General features: G+C 47.8%; 1 protein-coding gene across 1 annotated transcript in view; it reads left to right on the forward strand.

Annotated features, from left to right (window-relative positions):
- Window positions 1–19,889, forward strand: part of LOC134910889 (vomeronasal type-2 receptor 1-like) — a 194,946-nt gene that overhangs the window by 105,415 nt on the left and 69,642 nt on the right. The window lies entirely within an intron of this gene.

A 19,889-nucleotide genomic window follows, 5' to 3' on the forward strand; every position in this document is an offset into this window, starting at 1 on the left:
AGTGGGAAGGGGGGGGGGAATGTTCTAAATTTTCAGAAAAAAAATTGCGTGGGGTCCCCCCTCCTAAGGCAAACCAGCCTCGGGCTCTTTGAGCCGATCCTGGTTGCAGAAATATGGGAAAAAAATGGACAGGGGTTCCCCCATATTTAAGCAACCAGCATCGGGCTCTGCGCCTGGTCCTGGTTCCAAAAATACGGGGGACAAAAAGAGTAGGGGTCCCCCGTATTTTTGAAACCAGCACCGGGCTCCACTAGCTGGACAGATAATGCCACAGCCGGGGGTCACTTTTATACAGTGCCTTGCGGCCGTGGCATAAAATATCCAACTAGTCACCCCTGGCCGGGGTACCCTGGGGGAGTGGGGACCCCTTCAATCAAGGGGTGTCCCCCCCCCCAGCCACCCAAGGGCCAGGGGTGAAGCCCGAGGCTGTCCCCCCCCATCCAATGGGCTGCGGATGGGGGGCTGATAGCCTTTGAGAAAATGATTGATATTGTTTTTAGTAGCAGTACTACAAGGCCCAGCAAGCCTCCCCCGCAAGCTGGTACTTGGAGAACCACAAGTACCAGCATGCGGCGGAAAAATGGGCCCGCTGGTACCTGTAGTACTACTACTAAAAAAATACCCCAATAAAGACATTACACACACACCTTGAAAGTATAACTTTAATACATCCATCCACACCTCCATATACACATACTTACCTTATGTTCCCACGCAGGTCGGTCCTCTTCTCCAGTAGAATCCATGGTTTACCTGTAGAAAAAATTATACTCACATAATCCATGGTTGAAGGCTCCTCGGTAAATCCTTTTGTAATCCACGTACTTGAAAAAATAAAAAAACGGATACCCGACCACGAACTGAAAGGGGACCCATGTTTTCACATGGGCCCCCTTTCCCCGAATGCCAGAAACCCACTCTGACTGATGTCTAAGTGGGTTTCTTCAGCCAATCAGGGAGTGCCACGTTGTGGCACCCTCCTGATCGGCTGTGTGCTCCTGTACTGTATGACAGGCGGCACACGGCAGTATTACAATGTAGCGCCTATGCGCTCCATTGTAACCAATGGTGGGAACTTTCAGGTCAGCGGTCAGGTCACTTTCGGTCAACCGCTGACCTGAAAGTTCCCACCATTGGTTACAATGGAGCGCATAGGCGCTACATTGTAACACTGCCGTGTGCCGCCTGTCAGACAGTACAGGAGCACACAGCCGATCAGGAGGGTGCCACAACGTGGCGCTCCCTGATTGGCTGAAGAAACCCACTTAGACATCAGTCAGAGTGGGTTTCTAGCATTCGGGGAAAGGGGGCCCATGTGAAAACATGGGTCCCCTTTCAGTTCGTGGTCGGGTATCCGTTTTTTTATTTTTTCAAGTACGTGGATTACAAAAGGATTTACAGAGGAGCCTTCAACCATGGATTATGTGAGTATAATTTTTTCTACAGGTACACCATGGATTCTACTGGAGAAGAGGACCGACCTGCGTGGGAACATAAGGTAAGTATGTGTATATGGAGGTGTGGATGGATGTATTAAAGTTATACTTTCAAGGTGTGTGTGTAATGTCTTTATTGGGGTATTTTTTTAGTAGTAGTACTACAGGTACCAGCGGGCCCATTTTTCCGCCGCATGCTGGTACTTGTGGTTCTCCAAGTACCAGCTTGCGGGGGAGGCTTGCTGGGCCTTGTAGTACTGCTACTAAAAACAATATCAATCACTTTTCTCAAAGGCTATCAGCCCCCCATCCGCAGCCCATTGGATGGGGGGGGACAGCCTCGGGCTTCACCCCTGGCCCTTGGGTGGCTGGGGGGGGGACCCCTTGATTGAAGGGGTCCCCACTCCCCCAGGGTACCCCGGCCAGGGGTGACTAGTTGGATATTTGATGCCACGGCCGCAAGGCACTGTATAAAAGTGACCCCCGGCTGTGGCATTATCTGTCCAGCTAGTGGAGCCCGGTGCTGGTTTCAAAAATACGGGGGACCCCTACTCTTTTTGTCCCCCGTATTTTTGGAACCAGGACCAGGCGCAGAGCCCGATGCCGGTTGCTTAAATATGGGGGAACCCCTGTCCATTTTTTCCCCATATTTTTGCAACCAGGATCGGCTCAAAGAGCCCGCGGCTGGTTTGCCTTAGGAGGGGGGACCCCACGCACATTTTTTTTTACATTTAAACTTTATTTTTTTTTAAATCAAAGTGCACAATGAAGCCCAACACGGATCTCTCAGATCCGGACGAGATTCATTGTATTAAAGTCGGCAGTGTTTTACAAGTCACTCACGTAAAACACTGCCAAAAAAACCGAATGACATCGACATCGGAAAACCCGAAAATGCAGAATACGGCAGCTTAGTAAATTAGTCGTAATCAATTCAAAAAGTTGCATATTTACACTTTCGATGTCATTCATGATTGAACTTTGACCTCAAACGGGAAAATACGAATCTTAGTAAATTTACCCCCATGTCCCTTACACATATGCTGCACATTATTAATGCCCTTATACACATAATGACACACATAGTGCCCCTACACATTTGCTGCACATTATTAGTGCCCCTATACACATAATGACACACATACAGTAGTACCCAGTTACACATATGCTGCACATTATTAATGCCCTTACACACATAATGACACACATAGTGCCCCTTACACATATGTTGCACATTATTAATGCATTTTTACACAACAAACATAATGCTCCTTACACATATTCCGAACACTACTGCACAACCAACCCACTCACATGCACACAGCACTCACACTGCCACTAACACTGTGACCTCTGCCTCTGCTTGGATACAGATGTGTCCTCATAAATATTGCCTCAATGCTAATTTTATGAAAATGCATCTTACTTGCATCGCTATGTGGCTAGGATGCACAAGCAGCTTCTGCTGATTAAAATGATATGCAGCAAGCCTATATACTGTGTGAGACTGTGGCTGTATCTGCATATGAAATGCTACACACAGAATATAGGCATGCTGCATATCATTTTAATCAGCAAAAGCTGCTGATGCCCCTAGGCATATCAAATGCCCTAGGCAATTGCCTAGTTTGCCTATGCCTATGACCAGCTCTGTCTGCGGCTCTAACAACAAGTCCGGGTGGTAACCAGTGGGGAGGCCCCCTGCTCACACCGCAACCTACCTCCCCCACTGCCAGCCAGCCAGAGACCAGCTGAGGTGCTGGGTTCAAATGCCAGCATCAAGTAAGACTGTTACTTATGACGGCGCAGAAGGCTTCATTAGCCCTCACTGCACCGCACAGTTTCCCAGCGCTTCCTCCTCCACTTCCTTTACCACCATGCTAGGTGCAGTCAAACTCAGCCTCGGCTTTGAGAAGGCGGCCCGTGTGATTGTGATAGGGCTGTCCTGCAGATGTCTTATGCTGCTTGTTGGAGATCCAGCTGCCTGCTTCTGCTAATTAAAGATGGTCAGTTCGTGTCCTGCAGTATGAGTCTAAGTGCAGTGCCCAAAACAAGGTATGCTGTACCTGCCACCACCAACTGAAAACTTTAATAATTATATTGTGCTGGGGTGCATTCCAGGCTCCCATAACTAATGGAACAGGTGACCAACATTTCAAGGCCCAATCAGCCTTTTCATCAGGGTGAAACATTGGCAATAAACCAGCATGGATGCGCTCCTACAGCCAATCATTACCTGATGGTGTATTCTGTGAGGCCACACCCCCTGTGATAACACACCCCTTATCTGGGAACACGCGTGCCTTATGTGCATGTAAATATAACTATTACCGTTCCCCTATCATGGTGCCCCCCCCCATTCATTTTCCTCTGGATCCACCCCTGATTGGGAACACTATTGGGTGACCACTAGTGATGAGCGGGTTCGGATCCTCACGATCCGAACCCGCCCGAACTTCACCTTTTTTTTCACGAGTCCAAGCAACTTGGATCCTCCCGCCTTGCTCGGTTAACCCGAGCGCGCCCGAACGTCGTCATCCCGCGGTCGGATGCTCGCGAGATTCGTATTCTATATAAGGAGCCGCGCGTCGCCGCCATTTTTCACTTGTGCATTGGAGATGATCGTGAGAGGACGTGGCTGGCGTCCTCTCAGTTTCTATGTTCAGTGGGCTGCAAATTGTGCTGCAAATATCTGTGCTCAGTATGCTGCAAATATCTGTGCTCAGTGTGCTGCAAGTGCAAATATCTACGTTCTCTGCCTGAAAAAGGCTCCATATCTGACTGTGCGCAGTGTGCTGCAAATATCTGTGCTCAGTGTGCTAATTGCTTTATTGTGGGGACTGGGGACCAGCAGTATTATATAGTAGGAGGACAGTGCAGAGTTTTGCTGACCAGTGACCAGTGACCACCAGTATTATACGTTCTCTGCCTGAAAAATGCTCCATATCTGTGCTGCATTGTAGTATATAGTAGGAGGACAGTGCAGAATTTTGCTGACCACCAGTATAACTATATATATAGCAGTACGGTACAGTAGTCCACTGCTCTACCTACCTCTGTGTCGTCAAGTATACTATCCATCCATACCTGTGGTGCATTTCAGTTTTGCACAGTTTGCTGACCACCAGTATATACTATATAGCAGTATGGTACAGAAGGCCACTGCTCTACCTACCTCTGTGTCGTCAAGTATACTATCCATCCATACCTGTGGTGCATTTCAGTTTTGCACAGTTTGCTGACCACCAGTATATAATATATAGCAGTACGGTACAGTAGGCCACTGCTCTACCTACCTCTGTGTCGTCAAGTATACTATCCATCCATACCTGTGGTGCATTTCAGTTTTGCACTGTTTGCTGACCACCAGTATATACTATATAGCAGTATGGTACAGAAGGCCACTGCTCTACCTACCTCTGTGTCGTCAAGTATACTATCCATCCATACCTGTGGTGCATTTCAGTTTTGCACAGTTTGCTGACCACCAGTATATAATATATAGCAGTACGGTACAGTAGGCCACTGCTCTACCTACCTCTGTGTCGTCAAGTATACTATCCATCCATACCTGTGGTGCATTTCAGTTTTGCACAGTTTGCTGACCACCAGTATATACTATATAGCAGTACGGTACAGTAGGCCACTGCTCTACCTACCTCTGTGTCGTCAAGTATACTATCCATCCATACCTGTGGTGCATTTCAGTTTTGCAGAGTTTGATGACCACCAGTATATACTATATAGCAGTACAGTACAGTAGGCCACTGCTCTACCTACCTCTGTATTGTCAAGTATACTATCCATCCATACCAGTGGTGCATTTCAGTTTTGCACAGTTTGCTGTCCACCAGTATATAATATATAGCAGTACGGTACAGTAGGCCACTGCTCTATCTACCTCTGTGTCATCAAGTATACTATCCATCCATACCTGTGGTGCATTTCAGTTTTGCACAGTTTGCTGTCCACCAGTATATAATATATAGCAGTACGGTACAGTAGGCCACTGCTCTACCTACCTCTGTGTCGTCAAGTATACTATCCATCCATACCTGTGGTGCATTTCAGTTTTGCACAGTTTGCTGACCACCAGTATATACTATATAGCAGTACGGTATAGTAGGCCACTGCTTTACCTACTTCTGTGTCGTCAAGTATACTATCCATCCATACCTGTGGTGCATTTCAGTTTTGCACAGTTTGCTGTCCACCAGTATATAATATATAGCAGTACGGTACAGTAGGCCACTGCTCTGCCTACCTCTGTGTCGTCAAGTATACTATCCATCCATACCTGTGGTGCATTTCAGTTTTGCACAGTTTGCTGTCCACCAGTATATAATATATAGCAGTACGGTACAGTAGGCCACTGCTCTACCTACCTCTGTGTCGTCAAGTATACTATCCATCCATACCTGTGGTGCATTTCAGTTTTGCACAGTTTGCTGTCCACCAGTATATAATATATAGCAGTACGGTACAGTAGGCCACTGCTCTACCTACCTCTGTGTCATCAAGTATACTATCCATCCATACCTGTGGTGCATTTCAGTTTTGCACAGTTTGCTGTCCACCAGTATATAATATATAGCAGTTACGGTACAGTAGGCCACTGCTCTACCTACCTCTGTGTCGTCAAGTACACTATCCATCCATACCTGTGGTGCATTTCAGTTTTGCACAGTTTGCTGTCCACCAGTATATAATATATAGCAGTACGGTACAGTAGGCCACTGCTCTACCTACCTCTGTGTCGTCAGGTATACTATCCATCCATACCTGTGGTGCATTTCAGTTTTGCACAGTTTGCTGTCCACCAGTATATACTATATAGTAGTACGGTACAGTAGGCCACTGCTCTACCTACCTCTGTGTCGTCAAGTATACTATCCATCCATACCTGTGGTGCATTTCAGTTTTGCACAGTTTGCTGTCCACCAGTATATAGTATATAGCAGTACGGTACAGTAGGCCACTGCTCTACCTACCTCTGTGTCGTCAAGTATACTATCCATCCATACCTGTGGTGCATTTCAGTTTTGCACAGTTTGCTGACCACCAGTGTATACTATATAGCAGTACGGTACAGTAGGCCACTGCTCTACCTACCTCTGTGTCGTCAAGTATACTATCCATCCATACCTGTGGTGCATTTCAGTTGTGCGCAGTATATATAGTAGTAGGCCATTGCTATTGATATATTACTGGCATATAATTCCACACATTAAAAAATGGAGAACAAAAATGTGGAGGGTAAAATAGGGAAAGATCAAGATCCACTTCCACCTCGTGCTGAAGCTGCTGCCACTAGTCATGGCCGAGACGATGAAATGCCATCAACGTCGTCTGCCAAGGCCGATGCCCAATGTCATAGTAGAGAGCATGTAAAATCCAAAAAAATAAAGCTCAGTAAAATGACCCAAAAATCTAAATCAAAATCGTCTGAGGAGAAGCGTAAACTTGCCAATGTGCCATTTACGACACGGAGTGGCAAGGAACGTCTGAGGCCCTGGCCTATGTTCAAGGCTAGTGGTTCAGCTTCACCTGAGTCCTGAGGATGGAAGCACTCATCCTCCTGCTAGAAAACTTAAAAGAGTTAAGATGGCAAAAGCACAGCAAAGAACTGTGCGTTCTTCTAAATCACAAATCCCCAAGGAGAGTCCAATTGTGTCGGTTGCGATGCCTGACCTTCCCAACACTGGACGGGAAGAGGTTGCGCCTTCCACCATTTGCACGCCCCCTGCAAGTGCTGGAAGGAGCACCCGCAGTCCAGTTCCTGATAGTCAAATTGAAGATGTCACTGTTGAAGTACACCAGGATGAGGATATGGGTGTTGCTGGCGCTGGGGAGGAAATTGACAAGGAGGATTCTGATGGTGAGGTGGTTTGTTTAAGTCAGGCACCCGGGGAGACACCTGTTGTCCGTGGGATGAATATGGCCATTGACATGCCTGGTCAAAATACAAAAAAAATCAGCTCTTCGGTGTGGAATTATTTCAACAGAAATGCGGCCAACTGGTGTCAAGCCGTGTGTTGCCTTTGTCAAGCTGTAATAAGTAGGGGTAAAGACGTTAACCACCTAGGAACATCCTCCCTTATACGTCACCTGGACCGCATTCATCAGAAGTCAGTGACAAGTTCAAAAACTTTGGATGACAGCGGAAGCAATCCACTGACCACTAAATCCCTTCCTCTTGTAACCAAGCTCCTGCAAACCACACCACCAACTCCCTAAGTGTCAATTTCCTCCTTAGACAGGAAAGCCAATAGTCCTGCAGGCCATGTCACTGTCAAGTCTGACGAGTCCTCTCCTGCCTGGGATTCCTCTGATGCATCCTTGAGTGTAACGCCTCTGCTGCTGGCGCTGCTGTTGTTGCTGCTGGGAGTTGATCGTCATCCCAGAGGGGAAGTCGGAAGACCACTTGTACTACTTCCAGTAAGCAATTGACTGTCCAACAGTCCTTTGCGAGGAAGATGAAATATCACAGCAGTCATCCTGCTGCAAAGCAGATAACTCAGGCCTTGGCAGCCTGGGTGGTGAGAAACGTGTTTCCGGTATCCACCGTTAATTCACAGGGAACTAGAGACTTAATTGAGGTACTGTGTCCCCGGTACCAAATACCATCTATGTTCCATTTCTCTAGGCAGGCGATACCGAAAATGTACACAGACGTCAGAAAAAGAGTCACCAGTGTCCTAAAAAATGCAGTTGTACCCAATGTCCACTTAACCACAGACATGTGGACAAGTGGAGCAAGGCAGACTCAGGACTATATGATTGTGACAGCCCACTGGGTAGATGTATTGCCTCCCGCAGCAAGAACAGCAGCAGCGGCACCAGTAGCAGCATCTCGCAAACGCCAACTCGTTCCTAGGCAGGCTACGCTTTGTATCACCGCTTTCCATAAGAGGCACACAGCTGACAACCTCTTACGGAAACTGAGGAATATCATCGCAGAATGGCTTACCCCAATTGGACTCTCCTGGGGATTTGTGACATCGGACAACGCCACCAATATTGTGCGTGCATTACATCTGGGCAAATTCCAGCACGTCCCATGTTTTGCACATACATTGAATTTGGTGGTGCAGAATTATTTAAAAAACGACAGGGTCGTGCAAGAGATGCTGTCGGTGGCCCGAAGAATTGCGGGCCACTTTCGGCATTCAGCCACCGCGTGCCAAAGACTGGAGCACCAGCAAACAGTCCTGAACCTACCCTGCCATCATCTGTAGCAAGAGGTGGTAACGAGGTTGAATTCAACCCTCTATATGCTTCAGAGGATGGAGGAGCAGCAAAAGGCCATTCAAGCCTATACATCTGCCTACGATATAGGCAAAGGAGGGGGAATGCACCTGACTCAAGCGCAGTGGAGAGTGATTTCAACGTTGTGCAAGGTTCTGCAACCCTTTGAACTTGCCACACGTGAAGTCAGTTCAGACACTGCCAGCCTGAGTCAGGTCATTCCCCTCATCAGGCTTTTGCAGAAGAAGCTGGAGACATTGAAGGAGGAGCTAAAACAGAGCGATTCCGTTAGGCATGTGGGACTTGTGGATGGAGCCCTTAATTCGCTTAACCAGGATTCACAGGTGGTCAATCTGTTGAAATCAGAGCACTACATTTTGGCCACCGTGCTCGATCCTAGATTTAAAACCTACGTTGTATCTCTCTTTCCGGCAGACACAAGTCTGCAGAGGTTCAAAGACCTGCTGGTGAGAAAATTGTCAAGTCAAGCGGAACGTGACCTGTCAACAGCTCCTCCTTCACATTCTCCCGCAACTGGGGCTGCGAGGAAAAGGCTAAGAATTCCGAGCCCACCCGCTGGCGGTGATGCAGGGCAGTCTGGAGCGAGTGCTGACATCTGGTCCGGACTGAAGGACCTGCCAACAATTACTGACATGTCGTCTACTGTCACTGCATATGATTCTGTCACCATTGAAAGAATGGTGGAGGATTATATGAGTGACCGCATCCAAGTAGGCACGTCAGACAGTCCGTACGTATACTGGCAGGAAAAAGAGGCAATTTGGAGGCTCTTGCACAAACTGGCTTTATTTTACCTAAGTTGCCCCCCCCCTCCAGTGTGTACTCCGAAAGAGTGTTTAGTGCAGCCGCTCACCTTGTCAGCAATCGGCGTACGAGGTTACTTCCAGAAAATGAGGAGAAGATGATGTTCATCAAAATGAATTATAATCAATTCCTCCGTGGAGACATTCACCAGCAATTGCCTCCAGAAAGTACACAGGGACCTGAGATGGTGGATTCCAGTGGGGATGAATTAATAATCTGTGAGGAGGGGGATGTACACAGTGAAAGGGGTGAGGAATCGGACGATGAGGAGGAGGTGGACATCTTGCCTCTGTAGAGCCAGTTTGTGCAAGGAGAGATTGATGGCTTCTTTTTTGGTGGGGGCCCAAACCAACCAGTCATTTCAGTCACAGTCGTGTGGCAGACCCTGTCGCTGAAATGATGGGTTTGTTAAAGTGTGCATGTCCTGTTTATACAACATAAGGGTGGGTGGAAGGTCCCAAGGACAATTCCATCTTGCACCTCTTTTTTCTTTCATTTTTCTTTGCATCATGTGCTGTTTGGGGACTATTTTTTTGAAGTGCCATCCTGCCTGACACTGCAGTGCCACTCCTAGATGGGCCAGGTGTTTGTGTCGGCCACTTGGGTCGCTTAGCTTAGTTATCCTGCGACCTTGGTGCACCTCTTTTTTTCTTTCATCATGTGCTGTTTGGGGACTATTTTTTAAATCTGCCATCCTGTCTGACACTGCAGTGCCACTCCTAGATGGGCCAGGTGTTTGTGTCGGCCACTTGGGTCGCTTAGCTTAGGCATCCAGCGACCTTGGGGCACCTCTTTTTTTTTTTTTGCATCATGTGCTGTTTGGGGACTATTTTTTAAATATGCCATCCTGTCTGACACTGCAGTGCCACTCCTAGATGGGCCAGGTGTTTGTGTCGGCTACTTGGGTCGCTTAGCTTAGTCATCCAGCGACCTCGTTGCAAATTTTAAGACTAAAAATAATATTGTGAGGTGTGAGGTGTTCAGAAGAATAGACTGAAAATGAGTGGAAATTATGGTTATTGAGGTTAATAATACTATGGGATCAAAATGACCCCCAAATTCTATGATTTAAGCTGTTTTTGAGGGTTTTTTGTAAAAAAACACCCAAATCCAACAAAATATTTTCAGGGAGGTTTTGCCAAAACGCGTCCGAATCCAAAACACGGCCGCGGAACCGATTCCAAAACCAAAACACAAAACCCGAAAAATTTCCGGTGCACATCACTAGTGACCACGCCCCTTTCTTTTTGAGACCATGCCCCTTTTTTCTTTATTTCATGGGTGTGGAGGAGGGGAGGGGGAGTTCCACCACCTCTCTAGGACCACTTTAAGCTCTGGATGTTTTATCACACTTTTTTCGATCCTGGAGATTCTGGATCATTGATACTAAGTTATGATGCTAGGGGCAATCTCCTTAGCTGGTCCCCGGTGTCATTTTCGGCACCATGCATGTGTAACTTTTTATGTTAACTGTGCATGTGTCAAAATAATATTTATCCCAGAAAAAAATCTACAGTATATAATTTTGCTGATTTTCCACTGTATTAAGCACCCTATTCAGAAAGGATTAGAAATTCTGCTTTTTAGCAGAATTTGCAATTTTTTGATTCACATGCTGGGGCTGCCCATCATAGGACAAGGCCACCCAGCATGCTAACTGCCGCCCCCCATTTGCGACCATGCACTTATTGCGATCCCGCCGCATTTAGTGCGCAGTCGCAGAAATTAGGAAGTCACAGCCAGGCTGTGCTGGCAGGAGGCTTTCGCCAATCTTTTTTGATTAGAGCGGCTGCGTGTGATGTCATGCAGCCGTCCCGATAATACCGCCATCACTCCCCCGTTCGGAAGCCACCACCCCCACAATGCTCCGTCTTCAAACGTAGTGTTGCCGCCCGCAAACAACTCTGCCTGCCAATCAGGCAGGAACGTTCGCATTTACAGCAGGTCACCCACAGTAAATGTGGGTGCATGCGCAGGACGGGCCCTGTGCATGCATCCGCAGAGTGAACGCAGAAATTCCGGTTGGATCGTGATTTGCGATCCAAGCTGAATTAGGCCCTAGTTGCAAACATGCCAATTTTGTATCAATCCAACAGATGAAATGGGAGCTCTGATTGGTCATCCTAAGTGTGAACTACGGATAACATGTTACATTTATCAGTTTTATTGGCAGTCAATGCAAGATAAATGCCAAATTATGTGACACCATACAGGAAAATGGTTTAGGAAAAAAGAAAGTATGAACATTCAAATATACAATGTTTCTTAAAATGCAATTTATATAACACTGAAAAAATGCATTTTTATGCTTAAGCATGAGTAAAATAAACTGGCCTATATGTTCTTATTGAAACTCTAAGAGCTCCCTCTACTGGTGTTGATTTGTGCTGCACAGCCATCATTATTTTTTACTTTAGAAACAAACAGTATTACAGCAAAAAAAAAAAAAAAAAAATCCAATAATTAATGAAAAGGGAAGTAGGGCCAGATTATGGACAGAGCCACCCAGACCCCTACACTTCAGGGGCTCCCATTATCTTTCCATTTTCCTCAGTGCCTACTCCATGCCACCATTTTTTGGTTCTGTAGAACTCAAATCCCCTGTAAACCACTTAATTTTTTTATTTTATTTACAAAAAAAAGCCATTGAAACACTTGAACATTACAGTACCACCACACCCCTTCCTCTCAAGTGGCAATAGATCCCTCAGTGGCATAACCCGCCTAGTGGTAAGAGATCCCCAGTGCATAACCCCTGCAGATGTATGTTGTATGTGAATGTTGTAAGTTGCCTCATTGCCATCCACTTTACAGAAAGTGTTTGTTAGACAGGAAGTGTCTCTGCAGCCATTGTTCAGCATGATTGCAGTGAGTAATAAACACGCACTTCTGCTTCTCTCTAAAGTTCTGTGGTGATTTGCTCACAATCCCCACCCACAAATTTCTCCTTTTTGGCACTACACCACTCCCATGACATGTGTCACAATTTAAGTAATTGAAGTTTCATACCCCATCCCCTAGGACCATTACACAGAGAGGAGTGTGTTTTTAGGGGGGATTAATCATCAGTCCCCCTGCTACAGCTGATTTCTGCATTGATTAATTTATTACTCCTATGAAGAAACAATTAACGTTACATGTTACTGCTGTATTGATCATGTACGTTTTGTGCTCTGTCCAATCCTACATGATTCTGGTTGTAGATCTGAAAGTACAGCTGAAAATAATGGCCAGTGTTTTCTGACAAGTCCTCAACAACATTAATATCTGGGATCTCCATTATGCACTGATTCTATATCATTTTTGGATCTCTAGGTCGTCCTGCGACTCAGAAGAATTCAGAATTGCCCATAAATACGCGCACTTAACTCCACAGCATGTGCACTATGAGAACATGCAAGAGCCATTTGAAAAATAGTCTAGCATGCATCAGCCTCAAAATGTCACATTTCTCTATTCATTTTATAGTTCGTTGAAGCTCTAAGATTGCTTCTTGAACCTGCTAACTTTGTAAAGAAAAAAAAATAGAGACTTGGGGGTATATTTACTAGGGATGTGCACTTGAAATTTTTCGGGTTTTGTGTTTTGGTTTTGGGTTCGGTTCCGCGGCCGTGTTTTGGGTTCGAACGTGTTTTGGCAAAACCTCACCGAATTTTTTTTGTCGGATTCGGGTGTGTTTTGGATTCGGGTGTTTTTTTCAAAAAACCCTAAAAAACTGCTTAAATCATAGAATTTGGGGGTCATTTTGATCCCAAAGTATTATTAACCTCAAAAACCATAATTTCCACTCATTTTCAGTCTATTCTGAACACCTCACACCTCACAATATTATTTTTAGTCCTAAAATTTGCACCGAGGTCGCTGGATGACTAAGCTAAGCGACCCAAGTGGCCGACACAAACACCTGGCCCATCTAGGAGTGGCACTGCAGTGTCACGCAGGATGGCCCTTCCAAAAAACACTCCCCAAACAGCACATGACGCAAAGAAAAAAAGAGGCGCAATGAGGTAGCTGTGTGACTAAGCTCAACGACCCAAGTGGCCGACACAAACACCTGGCCCATCTAGGAGTGGCACTGCAGTGTCACGCAGGATGGCCCTTCCAAAAAACACTCCCCAAACAGCACATGACGCAAAGAAAAAAAGAGGCGCAATGAGGTAGCTGTGTGACTAAGCTCAACGACCCAAGTGGCCGACACAAACACCTGGCCCATCTAGGAGTGGCACTGCAGTGTCACGCAGGATGGCCCTTCCAAAAAACACTCCCCAAACAGCACATGACGCAAAGAAAAAAAGAGGCGCAATGAGGTAGCTGTGTGACTAAGCTCAACGACCCAAGTGGCCGACACAAACACCTGGCCCATCTAGGAGTGGCACTGCAGTGTCACGCAGGATGGCCCTTCCAAAAAACACTCCCCAAACAGCACATGACGCAAAGAAAAAAAGAGGCGCAATGAGGTAGCTGTGTGACTAAGCTCAGCGACCCAAGTGGCCGACACAAACACCTGGCCCATCTAGGAGTGGCACTGCAGTGTCACGCAGGATGGCCCTTCCAAAAAACACTCCCCAAACAGCACATGATGCAAAGAAAAAAAGAGGCGCAATGAGGTAGCTGTGTGACTAAGCTCAACGACCCAAGTGGCCGAAACAAACACCTGGCCCATCTAGGAGTGGCACTGCAGTGTCACGCAGGATGGCCCTTCCAAAAAACACCCCCCAAACAGCACATGACGCAAAGAAAAAAAGAGGCGCAATGAGGTAGCTGTGTGAGTAAGCTAAGCGACCCTAGTGGCCTACACAAACACCTGGCCCATCTAGGATTGGCACTGCAGTGTCACGCAGGCTGGCCCTTCAAAAAACTACTCCCCAAACAGCACATGACGCAAAGAAAAAAAGAGGCGCAATGAGGTAGCTGTGTGAGTAAGCTAAGCGACCCTAGTGGCCGACACAAACACCTGGCCCATCTAGGAGTGGCACTGCAGTGTCACGCAGGCTGGCCCTTCAAAAAACTACTCCCCAACCAGCACATGACGCAAAGAAAAAAAGAGGCGCAATGAGGTAGCTGTGTGAGTAAGCTAAGCGACCCTAGTGGCCGACACAAACACCTGGCCCATCTAGGAGTGGCACTGCAGTGTCACGCAGGATGGCCCTTCAAAAAACTACTCCCCAAACAGCACATGACGCAAAGAAAAAAAGAGGCGCAATGAGGTAGCTGTGTGAGTAAGCTAAGCGACCCTAGTGGCCGACACAAACACCTGGCCCATCTAGGAGTGGCACTGCAGTGTCACGCAGGATGGCCCTTCAAAAAACAATCCCCAAACAGCACATGACGCAAAGAAAAAAAGAGGCGCAATGAGGTAGCTGTGTGAGTAAGCTAAGCGACCCTAGTGGCCGACACAAACACCTGGCCCATCTAGGAGTGTCACTGCAGTGTCACGCAGGCTGGCCCTTCAAGAAACTACTCCCCAAACAGCACATGACGCAAAGAAAAAAAGAGGCGCAATGAGGTAGCTGTGTGAGTAAGCTAAGCGACCCTAGTGGCCGACACAAACACCTGGCCCATCTAGGAGTGGCACTGCAGTGTCACGCAGGCTGGCCCTTCAAAAAACTACTCCCCAAACAGCACATGACGCAAAGAAAAAAAGAGGCGCAATGAGGTAGCTGTGTGAGTAAGCTAAGCGACCCTAGTGGCCGACACAAACACCTGGCCCATCTAGGAGTGGCACTGCAGTGTCACGCAGGCTGGCCCTTCAAAAAACTACTCCCCAAACAGCACATGACGCAAAGAAAAAAAGAGGCGCAATGAGGTAGCTGTGTGAGTAAGCTAAGCGACCCTAGTGGCCGACACAAACACCTGGCCCATCTAGGAGTGGCACTGCAGTGTCACGCAGGATGGCCCTTCAAAAAACACTCCCCAAACAGCACATGACGCAAAGAAAAAAAGAGGCGCAATGAGGTAGCTGTGTGAGTAAGCAAAGCGACCCTAGTGGCCGACACAAACACCTGGCCCATCTAGGAGTGGCACTGCAGTGTCACGCAGGATGGCCCTTCCAAAAAATACTCCCCAAACAGCACATGACGCAAAGAAAAAAAGAGGCGCAATGAGGTAGCTGTGTGAGTAAGCTAAGCGACCCTAGTGGCCGACACAAACACCTGGCCCATCTAGGAGTGGCACTGCAGTGTCACGCAGGCTGGCCCTTCAAAAAACTACTCCCCAAACAGCACATGACGCAAAGAAAAAAAGAGGCGCAATGAGGTAGCTGTGTGAGTAAGCTAAGCGACCCTAGTGGCCGACACAAACACCTGGCCCATCTAGGAGTGGCACTGCAGTGTCACGCAGGATGGCCCTTCAAAAAACTACTCCCCAAACAGCACATGACGCAAAGAAAAAAAGAGGCGCAATGAGGTAGCTGTGTGAGTAAGCTAAGCGACCCTAGTGGCCGACACAAACACCTGGCCCATCTAGGAGTGGCACTGCAGTGTCACGCAGGATGGCCCTTCAAAAAAAAATCCACAAACAGCACATGACGCAAAGAAAAAAAGAGGCGCAATGAGGTAGCTGTGTGAGTAAGCTAAGCGACCCTAGTGGCCGACACAAACACCTGGCCCATCTAGGAGTGTCACTGCAGTGTCACGCAGGCTGGCCCTTCAAAAAACTACTCCCCAAACAGCACATGACGCAAAGAAAAAAAGAGGCGCAATGAGGTAGCTGTGTGAGTAAGCTAAGCGACCCTAGTGGCCGACACAAACACCTGGCCCATCTAGGAGTGGCACTGCAGTGTCACGCAGGCTGGCCCTTCAAAAAACTACTCCCCAAACAGCACATGACGCAAAGAAAAAAAGAGGCGCAATGAGGTAGCTGTGTGAGTAAGCTAAGCGACCCTAGTGGCCGACACAAACACCTGGCCCATCTAGGAGTGTCACTGCAGTGTCACGCAGGCTGGCCCTTCAAAAAACTACTCCCCAAACAGCACATGACGCAAAGAAAAAAAGAGGCGCAATGAGGTAGCTGTGTGAGTAAGCTAAGCGACCCTAGTGGCCGACACAAACACCTGGCCCATCTAGGAGTGGCACTGCAGTGTCACGCAGGATGGCCCTTCAAAAAACACTCCCCAAACAGCACATGACGCAAATAAGAAAAAAAAGAGGCGCAATGAGGTAGCTGTGTGAGTAAGCTAAGCGACCCTAGTGGCCGACACAAACACCTGGCCCATCTAGGAGTGGCACTGCAGTGTCACGCAGGATGGCCCTTCAAAAAAATACTCCCCAAACAGCACATGACGCAAAGAAAAATTAAAGAAAAAAGAGGTGCAAGATGGAATTGTCCTTGGGCCCTCCCACCCACCCTTATGTTGTATAAACAGGACATGCACACTTTAACCAACCCATCATTTCAGTGACAGGGTCTGCCACACGACTGTGACTGAAATGACGGGTTGGTTTGGACCCCCACCAAAAAAGAAGCAATTAATCTCTCCTTGCACAAACTGGCTCTACAGAGGCAAGATGTCCACCTCATCATCATCCTCCGATATATCACCGTGTACATCCCCCTCCTCACAGATTATCAATTCGTCCCCACTGGAATCCACCATCTCAGCTCCCTGTGTACTTTGTGGAGGCAATTGCTGCTGGTCAATGTCTCCACGGAGGAATTGATTATAATTCATTTTAATGAACATCATCTTCTCCACATTTTCTGGAAGTAACCTCGTACGCCGATTGCTGACAAGGTGAGCGGCGGCACTAAACACTCTTTCGGAGTACACACTTGTGGGAGGGCAACTTAGGTAGAATAAAGCCAGTTTGTGCAAGGGCCTCCAAATTGCCTCTTTTTCCTGCCAGTATAAGTACGGACTGTCTGACGTGCCTACTTGGATGCGGTCACTCATATAATCCTCCACCATTCTTTCAATGGGGAGAGAATCATATGCAGTGCCAGTAGACGACATGTCCGTAATCGTTGGCAGGTCCTTCAGTCCGGACCAGATGTCAGCATCAGCAGTCGCTCCAGACTGCCCTGCATCACCGCCAGCGGGTGGGCTCGGAATTCTGAGCCTTTTCCTCGCACCCCCAGTTGCGGGAGAATGTGAAGGAGGAGATGTTGACAGGTCGCGTTCCGCTTGACTTGACAATTTTCTCACCAGCAGGTCTTTGAACCCCAGCAGACTTGTGTCTGCCGGAAAGAGAGATCCAAGGTAGGTTTTAAATCTAGGATCGAGCACGGTGGCCAAAATGTAGTGCTCTGATTTCAACAGATTGACCACCCGTGAATCCTGGTTAAGCGAATTAAGGGCTCCATCCACAAGTCCCACATGCCTAGCGGAATCGCTCTGTCTTAGCTCCTCCTTCAATGTCTCCAGCTTCTTCTGCAAAAGCCTGATGAGGGGAATGACCTGACTCAGGCTGGCAGTGTCTGAACTGACTTCACGTGTGGCAAGTTCAAAGGGCAGCAGAACCTTGCACAACGTTGAAATCATTCTCCACTGCGCTTGAGACAGGTGCATTCCACCTCCTATATCGTGCTCAATTGTATAGGCTTGAATGGCCTTTTGCTGCTCCTCCAACCTCTGAAGCATATAGAGGGTTGAATTCCACCTCGTTACCACTTCTTGCTTCAGATGATGGCAGGGCAGGTTCAGGCGTTTTTGGTGGTGCTCCAGTCTTCTGTACGTGGTGCCTGTACGCCGAAAGTGTCCCGCAATTCTTCTGGCCACCGACAGCATCTCTTGCACGCCCCTGTCGTTTTTTAAATAATTCTGCACCACCAAATTCAAGGTATGTGCAAAACATGGGACGTGCTGGAATTTGCCCAGATTTAATGCACACACAATATTGCTGGCATTGTCCGATGCCACAAATCCACAGGAGAGTCCAATTGGGGTAAGCCATTCCGCGATGATCTTCCTCAGTTGCCGTAAGAGGTTTTCAGCTGTGTGCGTATTCTGGAAAGCGGTGATACAAAGCGTAGCCTGCCTAGGAAAGAGTTGGCGTTTGCGAGATGCTGCTACTGGTGCCGCCGCTGCTGTTCTTGCGGCGGGAGTCCATACATCTACCCAGTGGGCTGTCACAGTCATATAGTCCTGACCCTGCCCTGCTCCACTTGTCCACATGTCCGTGGTTAAGTGGACATTGGGTACAGCTGCATTTTTTAGGACACTGAGGTCTGTGTACATTTTTGGTATCGCCTGCCTAGAGAAATGGAACCTAGATGGTATTTGGTACCGGGGACACAGTACCTCCAACAAGTCTCTAGTTGGCTCTGCAGTAATGATGGATACCGGAACCACGTTTCCCACCACCCAGGATGCCAAGGCCTCAGTTATCCGCTTTGCAGCAGGATGACTGCTGTGATATTTCATCTTCCTCGCAAAGGACTGTTGGACAGTCAATTGCTTGGTGGAAGTAGTAAAAGTGGTCTTACGACTTCCCCTCTGGGATGACCATCGACTCCCAGCAGCAACAACAGCAGCGCCAGCAGCAGTAGGCGTTACACGCAAGGATGCATCGGAGGAATCCCAGGCAGGAGAGGACTCGTCAGAATTGCCAGTGACATGGCCTGCAGGACTATTGGCATTCCTGGGGAAGGAGGAAATTGACACTGAGGGAGTTGGTGGGGTGGTTTGCGTGAGCTTGGTTACAAGAGGAAGGGATTTACTGGTCAGTGGACTGCTTCCGCTGTCGCCCAAAGTTTTGAACTTGTCACTGACTTATTATGAATGCGCTGCAGGTGACGTATAAGGGAGGATGTTCCGAGGTGGTTAACGTCCTTACCCCTACTTATTACAGTTTGACAAAGGGAACACACGGCTTGACAAATGTTGTCCGCATTTCTGTTGAAATACTTCCACACCGAAGAGCTGATTTTTTTGGTATTTTCACCAGGCATGTCAATGGCCATATTCCTCCCATGGACAACAGGTGTCTCCCCGGGTGCCTGACTTAAACAAACCACCTCACCATCAGAATCCTCCTTGTCAATTTCCTCCCCAGCGCCAGCAACACCCATATCCTCCTCATCCTGGTGTACTTCAACACTGACATCTTCAATCTGACTATCAGGAACTGGACTGCGGGTGCTCCTTCCAGCACTTGCAGGGGGCGTGCAAATGGTGGAAGGCGCATGCTCTTCACGTCCAGTGTTGGGAAGGTCAGGCATCGCAACCGACACAATTGGACTCTCCTTGTGGATTTGGGATTTCGAAGAACGCACAGTTCTTTGCTGTGCTTTTGCCAGCTTGAGTCTTTTCATTTTTCTAGTGAGAGGCTGAGTGCTTCCATCCTCATGTGAAGCTGAACCACTAGCCATGAACATAGGCCAGGGCCTCAGCCGTTCCTTGCCACTCCGTGTGGTAAATGGCATATTGGCAAGTTTACGCTT

Source organism: Pseudophryne corroboree, chromosome 4 (assembly GCF_028390025.1).
Source record: "Pseudophryne corroboree isolate aPseCor3 chromosome 4, aPseCor3.hap2, whole genome shotgun sequence".
In the NCBI taxonomy this organism is placed as follows: domain Eukaryota; kingdom Metazoa; phylum Chordata; class Amphibia; order Anura; family Myobatrachidae; genus Pseudophryne; species Pseudophryne corroboree.